We start from the raw sequence: 9,032 nt of genomic DNA on the forward strand, positions 1-9,032 counted from the left end.
TCTTTCACCACACGACATTTGGCCCGTATATTTTTACTGTAAAATACCATGAGAACTTTGATTTAACCCTTTGACACGTATGATCACGTATTTCTGATCATTGTTGAGTGGTCCCTGAAGCGTACAATCTCAAATATGTGATTGGAACAGTAGCAACCGAACGTATTATGCAACAAACGCGTCTTATACAGCATTGTTGTCTGAACAGCATCTAAATATTTTTGTATGGATGGAAAATAAAGGTCTTAAACTTTATTCCTCAATTGTACCTTTTATTGTAAAAGATAAATGCTAACTTCATCGTCCAAGCATCAAATGGAACACATCCACAGTCAAACTCATTCCATAAACCAGTCTAAATAACAGGTTGCGCTGACAAAAAAAAAAAACATAAGTTAGCGACCTGACAGCTAGATTAGTTTACAACGCACCACATCTCTGGTGAGCCCAAGAAACTAATATAATGTTGTTTAGAAAATAAATGCGTGTCAGCAAAGCTAACAGCAACTAAATTCTATATGGTGGCAGCCATGTTTGTTTATGTTTGACCTGCCGAAAACTCCCTAATCCCAGAATGTCATTCACTATAAGACACAAATAAACAAAGTCAAAGATGGCTGCGCTCATTGCCTGAAAAATATATACTTAGTTTAGCCAATTTTCAGCATATTACAAATCGTTGATGTACTTGTTACAGTGTATAGAAGAACCGGAGCAAATGACTTGACAAGTCGTTTACCATTTGACAAATCCCAAAGAAAAAAATATATATAAAAAAAAAAATCACCTCACACCAAATACAAGCCTTACCTAACTGTAGTGTGAAAGCTAAACAGGGATGAAACCATTTTAGGGGGGGTTCATTTCATTTGTGGGGGGGGGTTTAAGTCCATTGGGGATAAAAATGGGGGACGGTATCATGGGGTGATATGTTGCAGGAAATATTACTATTTATTTTATTTAACTAGGCAAGTCAGTTAAGAACACATTCTTATCTATAATGACGGCCTACCTATGATGGGAAAAATCGTTTTGAACGCTCCAACTTGGAAGCGAAGCCTCTTTCTAGAATGAACCTCTGAATTTGAAAGCACCATAAGTCAGTCGAGCGAACTCTCTCGTTATAACATCTTTGGTCTGACAGATGCTTACGTGACAACCAGAATGCATTGTATGATGTCAACAAACATGGCGCCACACATAGCTTAGCATCAGCTCATCGTAATCAGTACAACATTCAAAAAAGTATTTTACACACATCATGTGTATCCATTACAATCTATGCAAGAATCGGAATGCATAATTTGTCACCAGAACTTTAAAACGTGAATAAAACCGTAAATACATTATGATCCATACATACATATGGTGTGCTACAGCAGAAACGATATACAGAAAATAAGCCCCTTACTTTGATTGGACATGTGTGCGTTCCGAAGTCCAATTTGTAAGGAAAACAACTATGAAGGCAATGCGGGCGCCAGTCAGATAATGTGCCGGGGGGAAATATTTGTGCAAGGACTGTTCTGACTAGATATGCACAATGTCTTCATACTTGATCTCGGGAAACACAAGGGAAGTGCTTGGGCTCTTGAAGAGAGAAGTTTGTCCAGCTGAGTAAAGCCTCAAATATAAAGTTGTCCGCAACAGTGAAATGGGCTTCTTCATTTCTTCATTTGAATGTAATATGCTACAGTACTGTACATGACAGTACATTAAACTGTTTTCACATTAGGCAATACACTTGCACTGCACATCAAATTTGACCCATAAAAATGTGAAAATCCCATGTGTAATCAAAGTCGTGATCATTGAAGACATCTTTCATAATCATTGATGCAAAAAATAAATGTATTGTTCAAATATGACATCATAGGTGTACTAGAAACAAATGAAATGAATGAAGGAAACAATGTTTAGCGGGCACTAGTTTGCATCAAATCTGTCTTGAGCATTTGGCCGTGGGTTGTTCATACACCTGGGGGAAACCTTTTGGCATGATGAATCCAAGCCTGACAGGTCTGGATTGATGTCATTGCATACCTCATCCAAGGCCTTGGGAGGGTGGTACGCTCAAGGGGGTGGTGTTCGTACACCTTCCACCTGTATTGTAATCATGTATTGTAGTCGTCCTGTGTGGCTTAATTAGTAAGAGCATGGCACTAGCAACACCAGAGTGGTGGATCGCTAGTGTCAGAATTACCACTCTGCGGTCCCATACAAAAATGTGTGGACTCCCTGTTGTCACTTTGGATAAAAACACCTGTTACGTAAATGCCATATATTACAGTATTACAGTATGATATTGGCCCAAAAAAATTGTAAAGCTTTACATAGCATCAAGCTTGGAAATAAAAAACTATGCATGATTTGTTTGCTTTCTAAATGTAACGTGAGCAATGTAATATTTTATATCATTCTTGTTATATTATCCTTTTCAATGTGTATAAAAAAAAATCTAGATGAGTAAAAACATTGAAACCTGCATTATGAGTCAATATATAAAATACTGTACATGGCTCTGGGTCAATTGAGTACCATAGTATGAGTAATAGTCATAAGACCTAGCAGTAAAACTCGGAAATGGTTCCAATCGTTTTTCCACCATTCATTTTTCTGTAGTGGATTTTAGAACTACTTCATATATGGCCTGTTTGTGTAGGCTTTCCTTGGCATGACGTTTTGATTACTGCGGAAATCTCTCTTGGACAAGGTAACCTTTATCAATATATTCGCCTGAACCCACCAAAAATGAAATTAGCTGCCAATGTGGCTATCATACAGAACTACACATCCTGTCACAAGCTTTGATGTCATTCTTCAAGACGCAGGGTAGGAAAAACCTCCACATTTCTCCATTTGATCGTTTTCTGATCTCTGTAAGCGAGAGATGTCGCTGGAGCTGTGTGATAAGGCAAGTAAGTCCTGTTTGCTAGCTTCTAATGTTACCTGCCTCAGACTGACTTTGAAGGTGGCCTCTGAAGTGATTTTTGGCACATTCTTTATTCTCTAATATGATTTTTTAAATTAAATTCTATCATTTCAAATATTTGGTTATCAATTAAATGTAAATTGATTGACAGTGGTGTAATGTACTTAAGTAGTACTTTGAAGTATGTTTTACTTAAGGTCGTTTTTTGGGGTATCTTTACTATTTATATTTTTGAAAACTTACTCCATACATTTTCCCTGACATCCAAAAGTACTAGTTGCATTTTGAAAGTGTTATGTTCTTTAATTACTGATGTGTTCATCCACATACAAGTGCACACATTAACTTGAAACATAAATGCAATGTACCTACAGTAGATTCCCTCATTCACAATCGAAACACTTATGGAAAAAAGATAAACAACTGACGTGTCTGAATATTGCTACACATGCAGAAAACAGATAAGCATTACATTCAGCTTCAAAACAGTGGTGCAACCATGACATTGTCTCTCTCTCTCGCACCTGCACTGCCTATACTAAAGTCCGTTGACACAGGCAGGGAGCACAATTTTACAGAAGACTAATAACACGTAAAACCAACTCAGAAACCTCAAATAAATTGATTATTTGCGAAATTACTATTTGGAAATCATGTACATTTACTCAGAAAACCAACGTCTCTATGTGACTTGTAAAATAGTTTGCACCACAGCTAGCATAAAAGCTAACATACACTCATTAATTCTGTCACGTTCTTCACTCACTCAGTTTGATACAAAAATAACACATACAACTTTCACCAAACATGATAATCCCTTTACTGGTACGTCATCTAGCATGTTATGATGTTCTTTCGATATTAGAAAGTTCAAATGTGCTGTTACATACCTGTAGTGATAATAAGAAACGGGCACAAAAGTTAGTCTTTACAGTTCTGGCACTTTTTTTATTCTAAGGAAATTATGTGCGCTTGGTCAGAACTTGTTGCTTTCCTCACTGCCACAATGAAACAGCGCCATCTATTGGACTGATGGGCTAAATACTGCTAAAGCGTGTAGAAAAGAGTTGGGTTTTTTAACCTTTATTTAACTAGGCAAGTCACTTAAGAACAAATTCTTATTTACAATGACGGCCTACCGGGGTACAGTGGGTTCACTGCCTTGTTCAGGGGCAGAATGACACATTTTTACATAGTCAGCTCGGGGATTCAATCTAGCAACCTTTCGGTTACTGGCCCAAACTTTATTAAGATACATACAATTTGTTTGTTTTTTTAAATTAGGGGGTGTCTATTTTGTGTGACAATTGTTCAACCTATTACACTAACAAGCCATTGTGGTTAGATCAAATATTTGTGGTTAGCTAGAAACTCATGAAAATGAGTTGGGATGCACAATGGTAAGCATATCAGAATCGGACGATATTATCTAAAAATGCCAACATCGGCCCAATGTCTAGTTTAACGCTGTGCGCAAAACTGATATCAAAGCTGACGCTATACATGCAACACAGCATTCCTAACCACAATTTCTGCTGTGGGGATCTATTTAGAAGTTTCCTATATGCTCCTATTATTTCCAGAGGAGGGGAGAAAGTTAAATCATTCAATACCACAAACCTAATTACTAATTTGAAAATGCATCATCCCCAGATGTTCAGCGAATACTCAGGACAAAAGCAGAAAAAAACTAAACACATACTTCCAACAACTAAACAAGTTCAAGTCGAGCAGTCATTTGAAAGAGGAAAAACATTTCAGCGAGACAACTCAAAGGCGAAATCCATTAATGCCAAGATAATGGTATTCATTGAGCTTGACAATCAACCGTTCTCTGTCGTGGATGATGTTGGCTTTCGACTGGTCAAGCACCTCGAGCCCCGGTACATACTACCAAGTAGGCGCTATTTTTCAGATGTTGCACTACCGGAGTTACACAGTATTGTTGAAACTCACATTAATTAGCTACTTGATATGGGCGTCACTGCTATTAGCTTCACGACTGACATTTGAACCAGCGATGTCAGCCCAATGAGCTCTGACAGCACAGTGGGTCGACAAGGATTTCGTAATGAGGAAAGCAGTATTGCATGCTCAAGAATGTGCTGGTTCTCATAACGCTTCTGCCATTTCAATGGCATTTGAGAACATGTTTGAAACATGAACACACTCCTAGCTCCATTCGAACAACTGACTTGAGAAATAAGCTCATCAACTGCGTCTGCAGCAGACGTGATATCCTCTGTCATGGCACTTGAAAGACCTGCTCAACAAAACTGTCAAAACAGACCGTGGGGTTAAAACTTGCAAAAGTACTCGACTAGAGGCTGTGAACAAGTGATTCGGTGCCATTCTTTGCTGTGTCGCCGCCATGCTCGATGCTAGATACAAGGGCCGCTACTTTGATGCAGACAAGAAACAGGGTTTACCTGAAATGTTTGACACAGCTGAACAATATGGAAACGTACACAGTGACAGTGCGCACCGAAGAGGACAGACGACAGAAGAGACCATGGACAGAGAGCTGAAACTTCATTGCTTGACATGCATGATCAAATCCTGGTTGAGATTGAAATGACTGAACAAATGAACAACGAAACAGCACAGCAAGTAAGTGAAAGAAATAGGTTTTGATTATGTTTTACTGGTAATGGGGACATACGTAAATACCAACAAAATAACCTTTTGGTCAGTGTGTGTTTAAACTATTTAACTGTACTAGAATACTTAAAGGCCCTAAAAAATGTAATAGCGGTTATCGGTATCAGGTTTTTTTGGCAAGGAAAATATCAGATATCGGTATCGGCCGAAAATGTCATGTCGGTGCATCCTTAAATATTTGCTAGATAACCACCGACTGTAGTTACGTGTGCAAAGCATGTTCCTTACAAGTAAAAAAAAAAACACAAAAAAAACAGCATAGGCTAGCATAATGACTGTTGTGATCTATTATTATTGACAAGTCCTTCGTGAACTAGCCAGCTAGTTAACTTTAGCTCACAGTTTATGTAGTCATACTTTGGTGGTGACATGCTAGCCCACCAAAGCAAGGATATATCCAGCTATATATTGCCTGATGGGCTAGCTGGTTAGGCACCTTGGTTGCCTAGTTGGCTACATTAGCTAAAGTTAACTAGCTAACGTTGCACCGTATCTCACTGTCGTGTAGTCTGACTTTCCCAACAGGCGATGGATGACATGTTAGAGAAAACATTAAATATCCCTGCCCTGGTGGACTAGTTAGCATGTCACCACCACTGGGGTCTGGGGAAAAGTCTGACTACACGAACGATGAGCTAACGTAACTAGCTAGTTAAACTTTCACTAAATATCCTGGTGGGCTAACATTAGCTAGCATGTCAAAAGTGTGACTACACGAACGGTGAGCTAACGTTAACTATCTGGCCAGCTAGCACACAAAGGACGTGTGGGCTCAATGTTTTCCCATACATAACACAAACGGTTTTGTTCCATTACTGCATCTGTTGGACATGACTGATCAAATGGCCTGTGGAGTCAGGGATGTAAATTAAGCTAGCCCGAGGCTAGTACTTTTCAGACTGGGCTAGTGGACAATGTACCAAACTATCCTGACACAGCAGTGAAATGTGTAGTATAAAATGTGCCAAACTAGCCTGACACAGCAGTGAAATTTTGCCTTTACAAACATTGCATGCCACAGATATAGGACCTACATGCTAGTAGAAATCATGGTCTGCTGGCCATTACCCCAAATCCTTATGTTCCATCCCTGCATCTCAGTCCAGATGATCCCCCTTCTACTGTTGGTCCTCAGTGACCTCACGGCTGAGGGATTTAACTTTCCTCCTGAGAATTAGAATCAGACGTACAGTCTTATAGCTCATAGCAATACTTCACATCTTCAGGCAAATAGTACCCTAGACTGTCCTGATCATCTAGTTGAGCATTCCAAATAATTCCTCCATCCCAGCAGAAATGTTCTATCCACATAGTAGGATTTTAGATGTGCAGCTAGATCAAAACCCAGTCTATTTTTACCGTTACTATAGTCAAGTCTGTGGGTTATGGTATTTTAATATAGATGTTACCATTTTAGTAATTATTTTAGCTAGCTACTTTCAGATGGGCGAACTGGAAACCCAGTGACACACTGGTCTGCAGCTGCCATTTTCTGTTGGGAAAGATAAATGGCCCAGTATTTACCAGAAAAAAAGGTAGCTCATCCCCCATGGCAGAAGAGGAAGATCCAGACTGATGATTGGGAAACAAGAACAAACAATGAGGTGTGACAATTGGGTGTTGAGGGACCATTTGTCACATTGTTTATCATAACACAAAGACACCCTGGACAATGTGTTTTCTGTCCAGATAAAGATGGGGATACAGCATTGAAAAATACCTAACACTGACCAAATCCCTCCGTTTTCCAGTCCAACAGGAGTGTATCCCTCAGACAATCCGGTGCATGGACATCTTGTACCAGTTGTGATCCGAGAGCGAGCGTCTAGTTGTGGAGACTACAGCAGATCGAGCCTGTGGACGGACAGGTCAGTAACTCATCAAATGTGACGCAATATTGTGTAAAACATTGAATTTGTAGATGCATCGAAATGTTGACTTCATGTCCCATTTCCCCCATGTTTTAGACATGAGGCGTGACATGCAGAACATCAAGCTCACCCCACAAGAAGCAGTGCATGATCAACACCATCCTCAGCAAGGAGATCTGCTGGAAGTGATGTACTCTCTCACTCACTCCCTCTGGGGGTAAGACATAATTTAAACATCACAGAAATATATTCCCACTGTGCCCATGATAAAATGCAATGTCAACTGTTTTACTACTGAATGAAACTGAGGAGATGCATTCAGACCAGCCTGTGATTGAACTTAAGTTAACTATATTACTTTAGTTGGCTGCTGTGAGCAAAACTTGAATATAATATAACCTATTCTAGGAACCTTTTGTTTGTGTATGAGCTTAATTCATTGTTCACTTGTTTTTCAACAATGTCAGGTACAGGCAGGGATGACTGGGGCCTTCATCAAGACACAGGGTTCAAAAATAATTTGAACATCACATGTATAAATTCCCACTGTGCCCATGATAATGTTAACCACATAAATGTATTTGTATGTAATACAACCTATTATGGGAGCCTAGTGTGTTTGTATGAACTGTGTGGAATATTTTTGGAATATGAGTCTGTCAGAGGTTGTCATGCTGGATGGGGATGATGACGGAGGCTTTGGTGGTCCACACAACAAAGAAGTAGGTGTCCCTTCCAGTGATGAAGATCTGACCTTGGACCTGGTACCAGTAAGAATGGTCTTTACGGAGGTGGTAAGATCTTACCTCCTTGATATAGAAATCCTTCGACTTCACTGCCTCTTCAGTGGTAAGATCCCTTGCACCATTGGGACACTTGACCTCCACCACTGCTGTGGTGCCCACCAGGCCATCCAGTGAGGCACCCAGGATCCCAGACTCCATGACCCAAAGCCTTGACTCCTGCAGATCCATCCCTGTAGCCATTTTTAATGTCCTCGTCTTTGATATCTATGCCCCACTTTACAAGACAACAACCCATCCAATGACTGTGATCGGAGGACCCTTTTTAGCAGCAACAGAGTAACGGGCTTGGCCCTAACCACTGCTCCATAACTGCTGGCCGTCAACCTCCCTCTCCCCATGGTGTTCCAGTTGGGGTTGGTGCGCTGTCCAACTTGGTGCGCTGGGGTTGGTGCGCTGCCGTAAAGCCTCCTGCTGCTCCACCGACAGCGCCATGCCAGCCAGGATGCCTGCAAGCCCCAGGTTCCCTTGCTTCTAAACAATGTCTGGTACAGACAGGGATGACAGAAAGGGTAGCGGTTGTTCTGGCTCAGGTTCATGGAGATATGCCATTCCATTGAACTTGCCCTGGAGACGGTTCCTTAGCCACTGAAGATCGTCCTCTGTGGGATCGCCTGGACAGAGGGTTGCAGTCTTCGGCCGGGTACAGGTCCGCCACTAACTGCACCTAGTTGGGCACGGCTGGCTTAGGCTATATGGCTACACTTACGAGCTCCACGGAGGCATTCACATGGGGTAGAGAGAATCCCCTGGTCACCTATAGAC

The sequence above is a fragment of the Oncorhynchus clarkii genome, chromosome 31, assembly GCF_045791955.1.
Source record: "Oncorhynchus clarkii lewisi isolate Uvic-CL-2024 chromosome 31, UVic_Ocla_1.0, whole genome shotgun sequence".
Lineage (NCBI taxonomy): Eukaryota > Metazoa > Chordata > Actinopteri > Salmoniformes > Salmonidae > Oncorhynchus > Oncorhynchus clarkii.